We start from the raw sequence: 20,809 nt of genomic DNA, 5'->3' as shown, positions 1-20,809 counted from the left end.
CGGGGACTTTTCGCGCCCAAAATGGCGGCTTCTCAAAATTTTCGGCCGGACACCTCCGGCGGTCACAAGGCGCACCTCTACCAGACGGCAGAGCGGTAAGATCCTGTTCGTGACGCCAAGTTGTCGCGGGCGGAGGAGGGGACGCTGCGCTCTCCCACTGCTCGGGTCCGGCTGCTGCTGCTCGGTGGTGGCTCGAGCGGTGGGCCAGATCCCGGGGACTCGAGCGGCGTTCCTCGCCCGTGAGTGAAAAGGGGTTTGGTTTTTGGGATTTATTGTCCGTGACGCCACCCACGGTTGTGGTGAGATTGGTGACACCACCGCTGCTCTGGACGGGGATCCCGGGAGCGATGACAGGGGGCAGCTTGGATGTTGGTTCTTCCCTCCGTGGGTAGGGGGTTGTTTGTCCCGGGGCCCGGTGAGGGAGGTAGGGATGGATGGCAGGCGGGTTACGGGGCCTGGTGAGGTGCAGGGTCACGGGGGCAGCGCTGTGCCACACGGCACGGTGGTACTCACTCAGACAATGATTTACACGGAGTCTCTGGTCAAACAAACGGCTGGATGGACGGGTCCCACAGGCGGCTGCGGTGTTTTTCCCCTGACCCAGTTTGGTAGTGTAAGTCCTTTCCTGCCCCTTCGTGTACGCTCCATCTGCGCTCCGGTTTCCAGCTGGCTCCCCGGTTCGGTACCGGACGGGCCACTATCCTGTCCCGGCTACCTACGGTTCCACCAAGACTGTCTTCCCGGCTCCTGCAGACGGCCACTACCGTCTGCCCCACTGGCTACACGAGGGACCTAGGCTCCAACCTAGGCCCCAGTCTGTGTCTGCCTCTCTGCAGACCTCCTCTCTCTTCCTCTGCCTGGACTTGTCTGAGCTCGTTTTTGCCTCACGCCAGCTAGACTCCACGGTGGGCGTGCCTATCTGCTTGACTCCGCCCACCTGGTGTGTCTGTCTGAACCCGAGGGAAGAAATCAGGTCTCACTGGGGATGACTGCTGTGAACTGCTGTGGGTGGGGGTGTGTGTGTGTTGTTACCTGTGGCCCCTGGCTTGTCCAGGGCACCACAAGAACACTGTGTATTTACTTCCTGGTTCTCATTGCTCCGTTTAGTGTCTTCTGCTGCAGAGCTCCGGCTCCACCTGGTGGCAGCTTGACACTGGGGTAGGACAGGGAACAGAATCTGCCTCAGTAAAGGAAAAAGTAGTTACTAATGATGGGCAAGCGTGGTTGACACTGCTCGAGACTCAATTGAGCATTGGGGTGCTCGGGTACGCTCGATGCTCAATCAAGCTTGGGGTGCTCCAAGTACGTTCAGTGCTCAGCCGATTATTGCAGATGCTGAGATGTGTCATTCGTGAAATATCGAACACAAAGCGCCAGCTGTTTTCAGTGAATGATTGGAGCCAGCACCCCAGTGAGAGACACTTGCAGTCTCTGAATGTCTGTCACTGTGGGAAAAAACATTTTTGGATGTAATAGTCCAAAAAAATAAAAACCCTGCCATCCAACCCCCGGAAATGCTCTGTATATGGCTGTTTGTATATCGGCAGAGAGCCGAACTGCCCAATCATTGACTTCCATTATACTCATTACTCAAGTTGATCCCTTCCAAGCATCTGACCTGCTCTAGTAAAGTGCACTCGAACATTGTAGTGTTCACTCATCATTACGAGTACTGAGCTGCGAGCATTGTACTGCTCACACATCACTAGTAGTTATGACTCCAATGTGAGCATGGGCTGGTTAAATTCCAATTCTACCTTGTTACCTTTCTGAGCTAAACATACTTGTGTTGCGGGCGGGGAGGACACCGCCGCTGCTGGTTGCTCGCCAACGCTCGGGTCCGGCGCTGCTGCGGCTGCTGCTGCTCGGTGGCTCGAGCGGTGGGCCGGATCCGGGGACTCGAGTGGCGCTCCTCGCCCGTGAGTGAAAGGGGTGGTTGGTTTGCGGGATTTTGTCCGTGACGCCACCCACGGGTTGTGGTGAAGATGGGCACCACCGCTGCTGGCGACGGGGATCCCGGGAGCGATGGTAGGGAGCAGCTGGGATGTTGTTTTCCCCCTCCGTGGGTAGGGGTCGGTGGTCCCGGGGCCCGGTGGTGTGACGGAGAGGCAGGGTTGGTGAGGTGCAGGGTTGCAGGTACAGCGCGGCGCGGTGCCGGATGGCATGGGTGTACTCACTCAGCAAGAGATGCACAAAGTCCTCGGTAAACCAAACGGCTGGATGGACGGGTCCCGCAGCCGGCTGCAGTGTCTCTCCCCAGACAGGTGATAGCGGCTGTCTTTCCCTGCTCCTTGATGTACTTGATTGACTACGATGGATCCCCAACAGTAGTCCGTTCCCCGGTGTATGGATGCCGGAGGAGCCCGTTTGCCCACAGGTGCTGGCACTTGGGTCTCTAGCCTTAGGCGGTAGCTGTATACCCTCACGGTGTGAGCGGTTGCCTTCTATCGGGTCTTTGGCTGTTAGGAAACCCCTGGGGTTCCGGTCACACTCGGATTTGACTATTGTCGGCAGCTCCAAGCCTGGTCGGGGTCCGATGGCCCTGCCTGTGTGTGCTGGCTTCACTTCGCTCCCCGGTCCTACGGTTCCGCGTTGCTTCACCACTCCTGCAGACGGCCACCACCGTCTGCCAACCTTGCTTTCAGTGCCTGGGCCACAAACCCAGACACCCAAGTGTTTACTCCTCACACTTCAAACTCCAAACCTACTCTGACACTTTTCCCGCCTCCAGGCCTGTGAACTCCTCGGTGGGTGGGGCCAACCGCTTGGCTCCTCCCCATCTGGTGTGGACATCAGACCCTGGAGGGAGGCAACAAGGGTTTTGTGTTTGGCTAATGTTACTGTCTAGTGGGGGTGGGGGTGTTTGAGTGTTATCTGTGACGACCTGGCTAGTCCAGGGCGCCACACTTGCATTTTTAGTTGGCTAAATCTTTGTATATGGCTGGTGATTCTTATTTTGGGAAATGAAATATAGTCTTTACTTCAGGTGCAAAACACTAATCCTCCCAATGCCTTATATTTAAGAACTCACCTTGATTGTTACTTGTTAACAGTGGGGTAACATGAATTTTATGACTCCCAACCCTCATGGGTCTTTAACAGTATTGGTGACTTCATATGGACCAAAGAAACCTTTTGGGTCTCCCTAGGACCTGGGTGTCAAGTTTAATGTATTAACAACCCACAGAATTGCAAATGCAGCTCCAGACTATTATCCTTAAGGTAACATGGGAGAAATTAAACTATGAGGAATCATTACAACTATCCTAACAGAAGGTATAACGTTGAAATGTATCGTTGAATTGGACCATCGAAGAGACTGGCTAAGTGACGATACTATGCTGTGGTCTTATAGACAGTAGTCTGGACCAGGAGATGTGTGAAGACAGTGTGTGCATGAACACATGTTGTACTCTACATCTGTGAGTGATCATTATGGACTACTCCTTCATACTGTTCCTATTACAAGGTTGTGCTTGATAGCTACCCAGAAACCAAGGCTGCTGGACTGTGTATGTGGCAGGTGGTAATTACTATCTATTTGGGTTAAAAAGATAGCTCCTACAGAACCTTGTATCTGCCAAACTACAGTTAGGTCCAGAAATATTTGGACAGTGACACAAGTTTTGTTATTTTAGCTGTTTACAAAAACATGTTCAGAAATACAATTATATATATATAATATGGGCTGAAAGTGCACACTCCCAGCTGCAATATGAGAGTTTTCACATCCAAATCGGAGAAAGGGTTTAGGAATCATAGCTCTGTAATGCATAGCCTCCTCTTTTTAAAGGGACCAAAAGTAATTGGACAAGGGACTCTAAGGGCTGCAATTAACTCTGAAGGCGTCTCCCTCGTTAACCTGTAATCAATGAAGTAGCTAAAAGGTCTGGGGTTGATTACAGGTGTGTGGTTTTGCATTTGGAAGCTGTTGCTGTGACCAGACAACATGCGGTCTAAGAAACTCTCAATTGAGGTGAAGCAGAACATCTTGAGGCTGAAAAAAAAAGAAAAAATCCATCAGAGAGATAGCAGACATGCTTGGAGTAGCAAAATCAACAGTCGGGTACATTCTGAGAAAAAAGGAATTGACTGGTGAGCTTGGGAACTCAAAAACGCCTGGGCGTCCACGGATGACAACAGTGGTGGATGATCGCCGCATACTCTCTTTGGTGAAGAAGAACCCGTTCACAACATCAAATGAAGTCCAGAACACTCTCAGTGAAGTAGGTGTATCTGTCTCTAAGTCAACAGTAAAGAGAAGACTCCATGAAAGTAAATACAAAGGGTTCACATCTAGATGCAAACCATTCATCAATTCCAAAAATAGACAGGCCAGAGTTAAATTTGCTGAAAAACACCTCATGAAGCCAGCTCAGTTCTGGAAAAGTATTCTATGGACAGATGAGACCAAGATCAACCTGTACCAGAATGATGGGAAGAAAAGTTTGGAGAAGAAAGGGAGCGGCACATGATCCAAGGCACACCACATCCTCTGTAAAACATGGTGGAGGCAACGTGATGGCATGGGCATGCATGGCTTTCAATGGCACTGGGTCACTTGTGTTTATTGATGACATAACAGCAGACAAGAGTAGCCGGATGAATTCTGAAGTGTACTGGGATATACTTTCAGCCCAGATTCAGCCAAATGCCGCAAAGTTGATCGGACGGCGCTTCATAGTACAGATGGACAATGACCCCAAGCATACAGCCAAAGCTACATAGGAGTTCATGAGTGCAAAAAAGTGGAACATTCTGCAATAGCCAAGTCAATCACCAGATCTTAACCCAATTGAGCATGCATTTCACTTGCTCAAATCCAGACTTAAGACGGAAAGACCCACAAACAAGCAAGACCTGAAGGCTGCGGCTGTAAAGGCCTGGCAAAGCATTAAGAAGGAGGAAACCCAGCGTTTGGTGATGTCCATGGGTTCCAGACTTAAGGCAGTGATTCCCTCCAAAGGATTCGCAACAAAATATTGAAAATAAAAATTTTTTTTTTGGGTTTGGTTTATTTGTCCAATTACATTTGACCTCCTAAAATGTGGAGTGTTTGTAAAGAAATGTGTATAATTCCTACAATTTCTATCAGATATTTTTGTTCAAACCTTCAAATTAAACGTTACAATCTGCACTTGAATTCTGTTGTAGAGGTTTCATTTCAAATCCAATGTGGTGGCATGCAGAGCCCAACTCGCGAAAATTGTGTCACTGTCCAAATATTTCTGGACCTAACTGTATGTGTCTGCTAGTGCTGTAAGCACAAGGCTCTGTGCCTGCTAGTAGTGAAACTGCCGAGCAACTTTCCCTGTTGCTATATATGCAGCACACTTTGTGCTTCAATATTAATGACATGTAACCATCAACGTTCTATTGTGTAGCCATCAAGCTTGTACCATTGAGAGGCTGTAAAGTACTACTTTTTCCTGCCTCGCATTAAAGGGAATTTGTCAGCAGGTTTTTGCTACCTCATCTGAGAGCAGCGTAATGTAAGCAAAGAGACCCTTAATCCAACTATGTATCACTTAGATTACTGTGTGCAGCTGTTGTGACAAAGTCATAATTTTTAGGTTTAGTCATATAGCAGAGCTGAGAGAGCTGTCCCCGCCCACACCAGGCTCTCAATAGAGATTGTACACTGACAGTCAGGTGTGAATGCCGGATTACCGTGCGCGTGACTTGGTAGTGCTCAAATGATAAGTCCTGCTGCTTAAACAAACATAGAAAATAAACAACAGATCGGACCTTGACAAGATAGGCAGCCCTGAGTTTTCTGTGTTATCCTTTGCAGCATGCTATCTTCAGCTTACATAGCAAAACCCTGCTGACATATTCCCTTTAGGTAACCCGTGTACTACATATGCTAACCCTGCCCCAGTTGTGTTTGTCATTGTCCCTATTTTGAGTTGTGAGTTGTGTTTGGGGTCAAAGGCCACACACGAGTTCTCATCCACAGGATAATTAATGCAGTGAATTTACAAAGTTACTCAACATCACATGTAGAACATTACTTCAATATATTGATTGCAAAATTTGTTTTGTTTTGAACATGGACTTGCTTTGTTGTGAACGTAGACATAGACAGATTTGTGCCTTTATTCCTCGGTGATCAGTGTCAAGAAGTCAAGAAATAATTGCACAAGTAAATAATCAATTTGAAGGAAAGCAGCATAGTCTGTACTGTATTTTCAGCTTAGAACTGGCTTACTAAGCAGCTGCAAAAATATCAAGGCTCAAGTATACAGTATTATGGGAATCAGACTAGCAGGAAGCGCAACGGAATTTATATTCCCTATAGCCTTCAATTTCACCTGTCAGCAGGCGAGGGCTTTACTTCATAGAGAAATATTAGAAATACCCTTGAAGAAACCTAGAGTAAAATTTGTGACAATTCTATAAAAGTGCCTCTAGACATTAGACATTAGTTCATGAAAATGAACATCACCAACTGAAACAATAGCTCGTTGGGTAAAACGTAGCAACAAGCAATCGTTTTACTCAACCGGTTATGGAGGGTCATTATCTGAACTTAAGTTGGCCTTGAGAAATAATTTTGCTTTCATAGAATAATCTCAATAAGGTTGTCCTTCTCCCAGTATCATTGAACGTGTATGACCAGATTCATTGACTGGAAGGAACATTATCTGATGGAGGCTTTGAGCTTGGATGACAAGAGGTGTTTTTATTTTAAATTTATGGGGAAATAAATCTGGTATATAATATTAGTCCTTAAAGGGGTTGTACAGTACTTTTACATTGATGGCCTATTCTAATGCCAGTGTGACACGGTACGTTATATCGGGCGATATGTCGGCGGGGTCACGTCGTAAGTGACGCACATCTGGCATCGTTTGATATATCGTAGCGTGTGACAGCTACGAGCGACAGTGAACGAGCAAAAATACTCACCTTATCATTGCTCGTTTACACGTCGCTCATTTCCAAAAAGTCGTTTCTTCTTCTGTGCACCAGTTGTTTATCGCTCCCGGAGCAGCACACATCGCTCCGTGTGACACCCTGGGAACGATGAACACAGCTTACATGCGTTTCCGCTGGCAATGTGGAATGAAGAAGGTGGGCAGGATGTTTACGTCCCGCTCATCTCCGCCCCTCCGCTACTATTGGCCGGCCGCTGTGTGACGTCGCTGTGACGCCGAACGTCCTACCCCCTTCAGGAAGAGGATGTTCGCCGCCCACAGCGAGGTCATCCGGGAGGTAAGTAGTGTGACGGGGGTTACCGACTTTGTGCGCCACGGGCAACTAATTGCCCGTGATACACAAACGATGGGGGCGGGTACGATCGCTCGTGCGATCGCACGATAGATCGTCCCGTGTGACGCCGGCATTAGGATAGGTCATCAATTTCCTATTGGCCGGAATCCGACACCCCAGACCCCTGCCGATCAGCTGTTCTTGGTCCTGCCGGTGGCAGCAGGCAGCCGGAAATGCTCAGTTCTGAAGCTGCTCAGTCTTCTCATATTGGCCGCGTTCTGGTACTGCACAACCACCTCCTATTGATCTTTACAACAGATAAACTTCATACCGGGGACCGATGTGTCACATGGCAAACACCCACAGCATCCAATAGATGCCATTATCCAGGGACATCATTGGGCCTCATAGTAAAAGCCCTAATTGAGCCCCCCCAAAAATATATATATTTGGCGGAATCACAGAGGAACACATTTCTTCACTTTGCAGCCCTTACAAGCTAATTTTACTCCTATTATAGCCCCTTAGTGTTCCCACACATTGATACCCCTTTCATGACCCTTAAAAAGTATGATGCAAACAAAACTGCCCCCCAAACATAGTATGATAAGACCACAATGAATTGAATTCCTACACAGCACCCTCCACACTCACAATTTGATGACATTATCCCCCACCCAAAAAAGTATGATACCTCCACAGTGACCTCACCACAGTATGATGGCCGAAACACAGCCATTCATAAATTATGACAGCTCTCTATGCAATATAATTGCTATTACACAACCTTCCGCACAATATTATGGCCCCTCCACATTCTATAATGGCTTGCACACACTATAATGGCCCCCACTAGCCCTCCAAACAGTAAATTGCCCCCACAGTGCCTTCCAAATAATATAATGGCCCACACATAGCATTCTAAATAGTATAATGGCCCCCACTAGCCCTCCAAACAGTATAACAAGCCATGGAGAAAAAGACATGGATCGCACATCCCAAAAATACATTGATCTAAAAGCCGCTAGGCAAAAATTTAAATAGAACATGACCTTCTTAGTTACCATTCTGATCAGACTGTATTAAGCCCACTGCCACGTCACGGCGAACCTCTTGAGTGGGTCCCTAATCTAAAGCCTTTATGGTGTGGCACTGTGCACCAACCACTGCCGCAGCGACAATGCACCAGCAAGGCAGGCGACCTGGCGCCTCACAGCACCCATGCTGCAAGGCAAAGCCCCCAAGGCTCCAGGCCGCACTGCCCCACTGTCACGACATCACCACAACAGCGGCCACTGCACAGCACCAACACACAGTGAGAGAAGCTGCGCACTCACCTCCCACCGGCTCCCATGTGTAAACTGGGAGCAAAAAAGGCTGACCCCTCTTGCAGTCTCCTGCTGATTAAAAACACCTGTGCCAAATGGGGGGAGTGCAGATCCAAGCAAAAAACAGAGGGGGATAGACTGTTATATAACAAGTCATGGAGAAAAAGACATGGATCGCACATCCCAAAAATACATTGATCTAAAAGCTGCTAGGCAAAAATTTAAATAGAACATGAGGTTCTTAGTTACCATTCTGATCAGACTGTATTAAGCCCACTGCCACGTCACGGCAAACCTCTTGAGTGGGTCCCTAATCTAAAGCCTTTATGGTGCGGCACTGTGCACCAACCACTGCCGCAGCGACAATGCACCAGACAGTATAATGACTCCTCACAGCCTTACAAACAGTATAATGGCCCACATATACCCATACAAACTGTACAATGGGTCCCACACAGCCTTCCAAATAGTATAGCGGCTTCCACACAGCCATGCAAACCATATAATTGGCTTATTAATTAAAAAAAAAAAAAAAGGCAGAGAGGCGTAATGTAGTGATATTTATCGTGCCTGCTGCACTCAGAGCTCAGCCGTAATGATGGAGGAGGGAGCTCAGGGCTCACGTTTCCATCATTGCTTTTAACTGTATCTATGCCAGGCAAAGGGAGTTTCAACACCGGGCCCCCTGAGTAATTTCAACCATAGCGGCCACAAGCTATGCCGCTATTATCATCGTGCCACTGGATCTAACAGAAGTAGATCCATGATAATGAGACTTCTTCATTTTTTAAAAATACAACTATTAAAAAGAAACATTGACAAACATTAAAAAAAATACATTTAACAGAAAAAAATCTAATTTTCTGATTATACATATTCCTTGGTGACAGGTCCACTTGAAAGTTTTTTTTGTTCTGGACTTTCACATTGATGAACTTAGGATGGGTCATCAATTTCTGATAGGTGAGTGGGCGACACTCGGCACCCCCGCTGATCAACTGCTCTCAGTGCCGCCACTGGCCGGAACTCATCAGTTGTGGAGCTGCACAGCAGACCGCCGTCGACACAACAGTTGTCGTGGCTGGATACTGCACATCCGCCCCTATTGATTCAAACATGACAGGTAGACAGAGGGCGGATATGCGGTACCCAGCCATGGCCACTATACCATATTTTAGAATAACTGTGTCGCTAGTTCGTTGCTCCATTATTTTCACTTTTTCCCCATAACTATCCATAGAACTCATCTCCCTATCGTAGATCTATTGATTTTACATAAAGTAATTTGAAAACAACAAAGGAAACATCTAGTGATAGAACTCATCCCCCATTGTCTCCAAATAAAATAAATGTTTTTTGGTTGCGTAATGTTATATATATATTGGGAGGTAACTCATCTGAACTACAACCTAAGCAAATATTAATGTTCTTGCTATAAAAAAATTCTATGTCTCTAGTGTTGCAAATATTTTAACACTTTACGAGCCCTCAGTGGGGTTAATTCAAATTATTTTTCCTTTACCCTATTGTACCGTCCCCGTGGAAGCAGCCGAGCTGCTCGGATCCGGGTTCGCTGTGGCTCGAGGGTCTCCAGACCAGGGGGTCGTTTGGCCACTCAAATGAAAAGGGGGGGTATTTACAGGGGAGCTATAGTTCGTGACGCCACCTGTGCTGTGTGGTAATTAGGAGTACCACTGCTGCTGTTGGGAGTACCCGGGGATGATGGAACGGGGCAGCAAGGTGTTGTAACCCTCCACGAGTAGGGGATGCCCCGGGACTCGGTGAAGGGGGGAGTGCCGTGAGGATGAAGGGGCCACTCTCATACTCACTTAGTTCATAAGCAGACAATGAAAACTGGGTAAACCAAGTCTCTGGGTACCGCTGCCGCTGAGGGGAACTCGTCCGGATCCTGTCCCCAAGTGGTGCTGCCTGGTGGCCGTGACCTGCCTCCTGGCACTTAGTTTAGACTTCAACTTGATGGCGCGGTAGCTTGGAACTAGCCAGGCCCCGTTCCCTACTATGGCTAAGTAAGAATATAATATTCCTCATAACCATCTATGACGATATAGGTCTACAGATGCCCCAGAAGGGGGACAATCCATAGCCAGCACCTACTCCATAGCATCAATAGAAAACAGGAGAACGGGAGTACAATATAGTGCAAAATCTCACAAATATTTATTAAACAATGCAAATTACAAAAAACACACACGAGGAGGAAAAATGGCCATGATTAAAAATGACATTAAAAACAGCATGGAAAGGGAGCGTAACCCCTGAGTATGGGGACAACGATGGTATCAGAATGTACAGGCACTCATATGCCAAAGATGGAATGTTGGTATAGCACAATGTAACAGTTAGGTGAAAAAACAATGTTTATACAAATACCCCAGACTGGAGAGGACAGTATACAACCTAAACGACATGTTAATCATAAAGGGTCAAAAAAAAGTGCACACAGTGGCAGATAGGCATGTGAATCGCACTGTCCAAAGGGTATATATCAAAACACATATGGTAAAGTGCTAAGTGCAAAAGAAATTTGGCCCAAATCATGGGATCCCGCCATGAAAATGCCCCCAGACCAGTTCTCAAGTGAATTCTCGAGTTGCCTGAAGCTACTCCCCGACCTAGGGTCCGTGTACTTCTTCGTGCCTTCGGCCCCGGACCAATGACAGGGCCAGGCTGCCGGCCGTCCTCCTCGACGGGTTCGAGCACCTCGCCACAATCCCCTGTGACCAGGGGTCCGACTCCTCTAGGCCCAGACCACCGTCTGCAACCTAGGCAGTTACTTCGGGAGTCCCCACTCCCGACTTCCTCTGAGCTCCTCTCAGCTCGAGAGCTACTTTCCACCTCCTTCTCCTCTCACTGATGCCGCTCAACTCTCTATACACCTCACCTGCCCTCCCTGACCACCTAGGTGGGCGACTCTATTCCTCTCAAGCCGTTCACTGGTGCGTCAGGTGGGTGTGGTGCAGGGTGTCTCTAGGATTTTGATTTGCTGGTAGAGGCAACACCCCTTAAGTAGGGGCCCAGAACCAAGAGGAAGACGGAATACTGCACGGAAGGGCAGCTTGTGCAGTACCCTGTGACGACCTGATAGTCCAGGGGCGTCACACTATACATTTTTATATACGTAAAGCAAACAATAGCAAAGTTTCTATTCTACTGTAGGGCGATGTGGGGATCTGGCAGCAGATTTTTATTATGGAAGCTAAAGCCAGCATGTGGCAAAGGTTAACACAGAAAGTTCAGGCATGCTTTTCATGTCACAGTCCAATCTTTTATTTATTTACTATGTTTAAAGGGAACCTGTCAGGTGCAATATGCACCAAGAACCACAAGCAGTTCTGGGTGCATATTGCTAATCCCTGCCTAACTGTCCCTGTATACACTAGCATAGATAAAATTAATGCAAAGGACCGGCACTCCAAATCTTCTGAAATATTTTTGTAGTTTATTCCATCATAATATACAGGCGTAAATAATACTAAAAATACTAAGTAAAAATATTTCAGAAGATTTGGAGTGCCAGTCCTTTGTATTAATTATACTGTGGATGCCTTCCTTGGACACGTGCACCTTGAAGGATTGTGTGCCGCCTGGAACTTCTGTTTCTAGCATAGATAAAGAGATCTTTACAAAAGGTATTGCTAAAGATCTTATATTGTATGCTAATGAGCGAGGGGACTAGTTCCCTAGGCATTGCTTCCCTTTCTCTTGCTAGTCGCCCCCATTAGCATGTTAGTACATCCCTGTGGGCCCCTGTCGGCGTGTTAACATGCTAATGAATATGCAGTGTCACGGGATGATCTCACTCATCTCTCTGCTGCCATCGACGCTTGATGCTGAATTTCAGCTCAGTTCGCATGACCTCAGAGTTTCGGTCATACACACTACTTCAGTTTGAAGCCAGGACACGTACACCCAGCTTCATAGTGCACATGACTTTTTCTAAAGATCTCTTTATCTATGCTAGTGTATACAGGGATAGTTAGACAGGGAATAGCAATAAGCACCCAGAATTGCTGCAATATGCACCTGACAGGTTCCCTTTAAGCAGCAGGACCCTTATCATTATAGGACTAGAAACGCAGTTCGTCATGCCCCCTGTTGTGATTGACAACTCACTGTCAATGTAAAATCTCTATAGAAAGTTTGGTGTGGGCGGGACAGTTCCCTAGGCTCTGCTACATGAGTAAAACTATACATTCAGAACTGCTGCAACTAGTGATCTAAGTGATACATAATTGGATTCAGAGTCTCTTTGCCTACATCATGCTGTTCTCAGATGAGGTAGAAAAAACCTGCTGACAGATTCCCTTTAAGTAACTGTTTAATTAAGGGTATTGTGTCTAAGGCCTCGTAAAGACGTCCATGTTGGCCGGATAGGAACATGGTAGTGCTCACACATCTGTGTTGTTTCGTGATCCATGTATCATTTATTTATTCATCCATAAATGAAAAATACTGCTGGACAAACTGACACAATGACACCAATACCTTTTTTTGCATAGATGATAACCACTGACATCTCAATGAGGCCTTAGAGGCCATCCATTCATCTGCTGTGGGGCTCCTTGAGATGTCCATAATTTCATCTTCCTATGGATTGGGTTCACTGCAATAACAGCAATATAAGAGTTAAATGACGACAAGACCTTTTTCTGACTACAAGTGATGTTAATAATACCGCTGCTGTAAAGTGAAAGGTTTTGCTTCGTCACATGAGGAAATATATAAGTAGAAGTGGCATCAGTGTTTTTTTTAAAAGAGAACCAACCAGCAGAATTTTCAGATTTGAAGTAAAGCCAGTGCTATACTGGCGCTAGCATGCTGAATGTAAGCATACATTTTGTTCTAAATTTCAATGTTTTTTTTCAGAAATATGTGCAAGTAAAGTTACAACAATGCACTGCTATTTGATTGACAGGTGCAACAGGGGCAGGAATATGTGGGTCGGTTCTTGCTATCTATTCCATCCCCTGTCTGCTTGCCTGGCCTCACTTCACCTGTCAGCATCATACACATTAGTTGCTATCATTTGGAAGTATTGCAAAAAAGTCTTAACTAAGATGGCGTCGGAGTCAGTGCCTGTGTCGCGGGCGGGGAGGAGGGTGTCAGCACACTACGCTCACCCCTTCTGCTCGGGTCCGGCGGCTGCTGCTCAGTGGTGGCTCGAGCTGTGGGCCGGATCCCGGGGGTTTCTCGAGCGGCATTCCTCGCCCGTGAGTGAAAGGGGGTTTGTTGGGTGTGGGGATAGTTTATTGTCCGTGACGCCACCCACGGTTGTGGTGATTTCACCACCGCTGCTCTATATGGGGATCCCGGGGATGATGATGCGGAGCAGCCAGGTGTTGTGTTGCCCCTCCGTGGGTAGGGGTTGGTGATCCCGGGGCCCAGTGATGGTTTGGGAGGTGCAGGGCCTGGTGGGCGCAGGGACGCGGGGGCAGCGCTGTGCCTTGCGGCACTGTGGTACTCACTCAGCCTGAGACGTTGACACAGTTTTTACGGTAAACCAAACGGCTGGTAAGATGGTCCCACGGACGGCTGCACTTGCTCTCCCAGTAGGTGACGGTGATGTCCCTCTTCCTTGCACCTTTGTTTACTTGTTGGTTGCGATGGGTCCCCACCGGTAACCCGCTCCCCGGCTTCAAGCTGGACCGGAGGAGCTCTACTCTTTGCCCGCAGGCGCTGGCCCTGAGAAACTGGTGCCTTGGCGGTGGCGGTGTCTCTCCTACTCTGGTTGGGCTGTTGCCTTCAATCGGGACTTGGTTGTTGGGGGATTTACGTCCCCTTCACTGACGGATTTGGCAAATTCTGGCGACTCCTAGCCTTGCCGGGGTCCGAGAGGCCCCTGCCCTGGTGCTGACTGTCCTTCGGAACACTGCTCCAGACCGCCGGGCACACAGCCTCCGGGGTCCTTCCAGGAACTTCCAAACGGTCCCCCTCCGGACAGTCACCACCGTTGCTGACCTTGCTGACCTGTCCTGCACACAGCTGGACTACTTCAGGCTTTTGCACACTCTTTCTGTTCTGTCACCACTCTTGCTTTCCTCCTTTACCACTTTACTTCCTTCTACTTTCACTTCCTTAACTCATCTTAGCTTTTTACTCCTTCACTCCCCTAACTAGACTGCCTGGTCTTCCCGCCTCCAGAGCTGTGAACTCCTCGGTGGGCGGAGCCAACCGCATGGCCCTCCCCCTGGTGTGAATCATCAGCCTCTGGAGGAAGGCAACAAGGATTTTTGGTTAGCTTTGGTGTTCCTAACTGGGATGTAGGGTGTGGTGGTGTGTGACCTGTGTCCCCTGGCTTGCCCAGGGCGACACACCTGCACATAGCGCTATCTCCGAAGCCATCCTTCTTTCAGAGGACTGCCGTCAGCGCTATGCGTGGGCAGCGCATGCATTTTCACATCCTCTGCTCTTGTTGAGACCGTGGGAGTGCCTGTGGTCACAACAGAACTGCAGACTGCCCACAAAAGCAGCTCACTGGTCTCCTGTGAAGAGTGAGTTTGCGTTCTTCTGGGTGTGGTCTGTGGCGAGATGATTTTGTGGGAGGTCAGCAGTTTTGTTGTGACAATGGTCACAATGAGAGCAGAGGGTGCATGGGTACATGCGCCGCACTTGCATAGCGCATATGGCAGTGCACTGAATGAAGAAAGTGTCCACAAAGATGGTGCCTGAAATAGAGCTATGCACAGGTGCCAACTCCGAAACCATATTAGTGAAGACTTGCAATACTTCTAAATGGTAATTAATGTGTATGACGGTGACAGGGGGAGGAAGGCCAGGCAGGCAGACCCGGGCGAGAATAGATAACAAGACCATCTCTTCCTGTTGCACCTGTCAATCAAATAGCAGTGCATTGCTATAACTTTACTTGCACATATTTCTGAAATAAAACATTCAATCTCTAAATAATAGCAATGCTTACATTCAGCATTCTAGCACCCGTACAGCACTGGCTTTATTTCATATATGAAAATCCTGCTGGTTGGTTCCCTTTAAGTTTTTTTATTTGTGGCTTTACATCCTGCATATTGAATTTCTTATTCTGTAGAAACTTTAATTGGAATTCAGTGAGAACATTTCCACCTACCCATCTCCTCCTCCTCTCCTGCTATTCTTCATTCTCATCATTATCTGATTTGCACTTCTGTTACCTGACGGACCTGTAGCACAATGACATTTACCAATCCTCCAGCATACTGTATCTTCATATACTTTTCTTTTTAGTATTCTTGATCCGCTAACATTAGGGTTCATGCGCACGGCTTTGACTGCACTGCAGAACAGAAGAGGAGAATCATCCTTTTATTGTTACAAGCCATCAAACTGTACACACGGCCCGTCAGTCAATAGTTTCCCAATCTTAATGCCATGTAGCTTAAAGCTTACGAATAAAGGAAGAGGAAAGTGCGGCAAATTGCGAATAACTTCACTTTAAATGGATTATTTAAATTTCTTTTAATGATGTGCTTAAAATCAGCCATTCGCTTATCTCTACTTTTCTTTACTGCTTGCTAAAAAACTGCACTTGCTGCATCAGCGCTGTGTGACAGGCCTGCTGTCTTTTCAAATGGCTTCTTCATTCATCTGAGTATAAGAGGGCGGCAGAGCTGCTGCTCTAGTGAGAAAGTCATATTCCCTTAAATATATATATACCGTATATAGTTGCAGAAGGAGTCATAAAGAATCTGCCATGCTTTTGGAATATAACTTTCAAAATCTGATTTATTTTTTTATTTTTACTTTGAATTCACACACCATGTATTATACTGCTTTGTAAGAAAGGATTGGGATCCAATTCATGTTTTGAGGATGCATTGTTTGGAACAAAACAAAATTCATAAACATTTCTGTCCAAGGATGGGCAGCGGCTGCGATCTTCCTATTGGAAATCTGAAATATAAAAGTATGTGACGCCATGGCCTATCAGGTCGTCACAGGGTATTGTGCATTCTGCCCTTCTGTACAATATCCACCTCCTCCTTGGTTACGGGTCCCTCACCTTTTGGTGTTGCCAAGAACAAGCTAATTAAAATCCTAGGAACACTCTGCACCACATCCACCAGACACACCAGTGGCCGACCTGAGTGGAATAGGGTCGCCCACTTGGGGGGTAGGTTAAGGGGAGGTCAGGAGCATTAGGAGACAGTTAGTTGAGTGGTGGCTCTCGAGAGGAGAGGTCAGGAGCTGGGCTCCGTGAACTACTAGGTGGCAGACATTGGTCTGGGCTTGGTAGGAGCTGGACCCCGGTCGCAGGGGATCGTGACAAGGGGCACGGACTGTCGAGGAGGACAGCCAGCCACCTTGTGCCATCACCGGGACAGGGGCCAGGGCACGACGGGATACATGGACTCTAGATCAGGAAGAAGCTTCAGGCGTCCCGACAATTTACCCAACGAGGACGGAGCCTTTAGGATCCGTTCTCCACCCGCTCCAAAATTGGGGTACTAGCGCAACGAGGGGGATAGGACTTTCCCACTACACGGTCCAGAAAATCCCAAACGTGAACCCTGAGAGCATGCTCACCCAGTTAGCCATACTGGTGAGCGGGACCCGATTAGTTTTACACTAAAGGGACCAACCAGAAGACTAGGTGCCAAGGCAAAGGTCACAGACTTACAGGCAACACCAACGGCCACGGGATCCAGGCATGCTCCCTCTCAGCGGCAGCAGGGTCCAGAACTTTGGTTTACCACAGTTGTCGGTATCAGCGTTATTGGACTGAGTGAGTACACAAGTGACCCTTACCATCCCAACGGCAGCTCCCCATTACCATCACCAAGTCCCGGGGCATTCCCCCTACCCGTGGAGGGGATAAGCACCTAGCTGCCTAGACCATCGCCACCGGGTACTCCCAATCGCAGCGGTGGTACTCCATCTTACCATGGACCACGGGTGGCATCACGAACTTTAACCAAACAGCCCCATGTCAATTCTCCCCCTTTTATTCGAGTGGCCACGCGACCCCAACCCCTGGGTCCGGAGACCCCTCGAGCCACCGCGGATCAGGATCCGAGCAGCCTGGCTACTGACGCGGGGGCGGCACAAGCACAGTGGTGCATATGTCATATGTGGGAACATTTAGTAAAATTCCAAGAAAAAAATTTGCCCATAAGTTCATATGTAGCAGATAAAATGTGATAAAAATGTGCAGAAAATCTGCAAGAATCTGCATCCTTTGTTGCTCGGGATATTAACTAAGTATCTCTCTGTCTCTTTGTTTGTCTGTCTCTATCTGTCTGTCTCCCTGTCTCTGTCTGTCTCTCCCTATCTGCCTGTCTCTGTTTGTCTGTCCCTCTCTGTATGTCTCTCTGTCTGTCTCTCTCTTTGACTGTCTCTCTGTCTGTCTGTCTCTGTCTGTCTCTATCTCTATCTGTCTGTCTGTCTGTGTCTCTCCCTGTTTGTCTCTCTGTCAAATCAAATCAAAGCAAATCAATTAGGCTTTATTGGCAGGATCAAAATACAATTAGTGTTGCCAAAGCAAGAAAAAGAAGTGTGACAGGGGAGTGGGTTAGGGTTGTGGGGATAGGGTGTTGGGGGCAGAATTTGAGGAATGATGGTCCATTTGGAGGTCTTTAGTTCCCCTCAGCTTATGACATGTGGAGACATATTGGGCGGCGATCTCCACCATTGATTCTTTTTCCCCCAGTAGGATGCAGAGTTTCTTCTCCTCGTCCATGGCCGGAAAGTTCAGGGTATGAGTGGTAAGTTTCTGGAAGTGGGAGGCCCTAACTGCTGAGTATTTGTTACAGTGCAGCAGGAAATGTGCCTCGTACTCCAGAGCCCCCTCCTGGCAGTGCTGGCACAGTCTGTTCTCCCGTGGCTTGTATGTCTGTCAGTGTTGCCCTGTTTTCACCTCTAGGCTGTGGGCACTTAGTCTGTATAGACTCAGGGTCTGCCTGTCTTTGGGGTGGCGTAACCTTTCCAGATATGGGGCCTGTCTGTCTCTTGCTGTCTATCTCTCTTTATGTCTCTCTGTCTCTCTCTGTTTCTCTGTCTGTTTTTCAGTCTCTGTCTGTCTCTTTCTCTTTTAGGCTCTCTCTGTTTTTCTCTCTATCTGTCTTTCTTTATGTCTCTCTCTCTCCCTGTCTGCCTCTCTCTGTCTGTCTCTATGTTTCTCTCTGTCTCGCTCTGTGTCTCTCTCTCTGTCTCTCTATCAGTCTCTCTCTGTCTCTCTCTCTACCTCTTTCTGTATTTCTCTCTGTCTCTGTCTGTCTCTCACTCTATCCATCTCTCTCTGTCTCTTTTTCTGTCTCTGTCTCTCCCCCTGTCTGCCTCTCTCTGTCTCTCTCCATCTCTGTCTCTGTTTCTCTCTCTGTCTCTCTTTGTCTGTCTGTGTCTCTCTCTATCCGTCTCTCCACCGAAATCATATTACCTCACACATAAGCTTTTTATATTAAGAATGTCCTTTGTTCCTATAGCCACCAATCAGTGCTCCTATTAATGAACTGTAGCACCCAGCTCCATTGACTTTAATGTAAGCAGGTTTTTTGGCCAATAACTGTAAAGCATGGGGTGAAAATTTTCCTTCAAAACATAGTCTATGACGTTCCCTGAGTCTCATGAGGTGGCTGTGCAAAATGTCAGAATTGTAAATGCAGCAGTAGGAATTCCTTTAGCGGACATACACACATACACACATACACACATACATACAGTACATATTTGACGCCCTAGCAAAACCAGGTAGTCACAGAAAGAGTTAATCCTCCTTGGCAGCTACACAATCCCCACACAGATGTACACCAGCCAATCAGGCCCTACTCACCCCCTCCTCAGGAAAAAGGGAGGGGGTGAGAGGAGGTAAGGAAGTGGAGAGAGTTTTAGTTTCAGTTGTGCAGTAGTCCGTGGAGAGCTGACAGGGGAAGCTTGGAACTTCCCGGGAGAAGGTGGTAGCCGGGTTTGGGCCCTGGACTACCGGACTAGGTGGCAGTGAGGGACACAGGCGACGGACATCTGGTCATGAGGATCCTGAGGCGACTGGGACAGGGTTGTAGCCAGCCGGTGCTGGGAGAGCTACCCGAGCCAGTGGCCATTCAAACGGACTAGTTCAGACAAGAAAGAGACAGACAGAGAGTGTGGAAAGAAGGGCCCTGGCTGTACATCTGGGTGCGGGACCTGAAAACACCCGCCAAAGGTGACCGGCCATTTGGCAAGTTCGTTGACAAAACAGACTGTGTTTCCTGACCCTACACATGAAAGCAGCCTCATCCAACACCAGGACAACCGAATTGTAAGTGTGCTGATCCCTGCAAGCCCTGCCACCACCACAACTCAAAATTGGGCCCCGGGACTACAACTCCCCTACCCGTGAAGGGGATCCCACCTTGCTGCCCCACACCATGAATCCCGGGCACGGTCCCCAGAAGCAGCGGCGGTGCCACCATCTCATCACCGCAACCCACAAGTGGTGTCACAGACAATCTCCCCTGTACATATTCCCCTTTTTCTTTGTTGTGGAGCCTGGGATCATAGACTGGGTCACGCTACCGTGATACCTCTAGAAGCGACGCCATTGGCCCGGTTCCTAGTACCCCTATCCCTGGGCGACACACATACACTTTGCTATATATATTAGATATGATATGTGCTATGATATCATCACAGGAGAGTAGGTAAGACAGAAATAGGCAGGGGTACAGTTAAAGGACCCTCCAGACAGCCAGGGGTGCTAAGTATAGTAATTATTTATTTTAAGGTTTGTGGGAACTGTATTTTGTGGATAATAATGGAGATCTGTTTGCAATTTGCAGTAATATCCACAAAAAATCCTGTTTCTTCTTGATTTGTATTTTCATACTTAACTAAAAAAATCCACATGGTTGGTCAATTTTCATACAGGGAATTTAGCATGTGGACGACCTCTTTTCAAAACTCATCCACTTTGCTGCTTTGAAGTCACCACTAGAGGGAGCTAGAACACTACTGTGGGTAACAGGTCTATGGAACCACTGGAGCAATCATAGATAGATTACTGGGAGAAGTCATACAAGCAGGGTCAGAGCCAGAAAGCCAAACAGAACAAGGGAGTAGGCAGAGTCAGTGTCAGGAGCGAACCAGAGGTCAGCAACCTGGAGAGCAAGCAGTAGGAGAGGAATGCAGGGACAGCACAAACAAACAGGGAGCAGAAGATGAAGACCAGGAGGAAAGACAAAACAGAGGGGACCAGAGTCAGGGAGGTTGGACAGAACGGGGAGGACTGGAGTGAGGGAGGTCTGGCAGGACAGGCAGGATGGGCAGGACTGAAGTCA

This window comes from Anomaloglossus baeobatrachus, chromosome 3 (genome assembly GCF_048569485.1).
Source record: "Anomaloglossus baeobatrachus isolate aAnoBae1 chromosome 3, aAnoBae1.hap1, whole genome shotgun sequence".
In the NCBI taxonomy this organism is placed as follows: Eukaryota; Metazoa; Chordata; class Amphibia; order Anura; family Aromobatidae; genus Anomaloglossus; species Anomaloglossus baeobatrachus.
Note: the sequence above shows the minus strand (reverse complement) of the source record.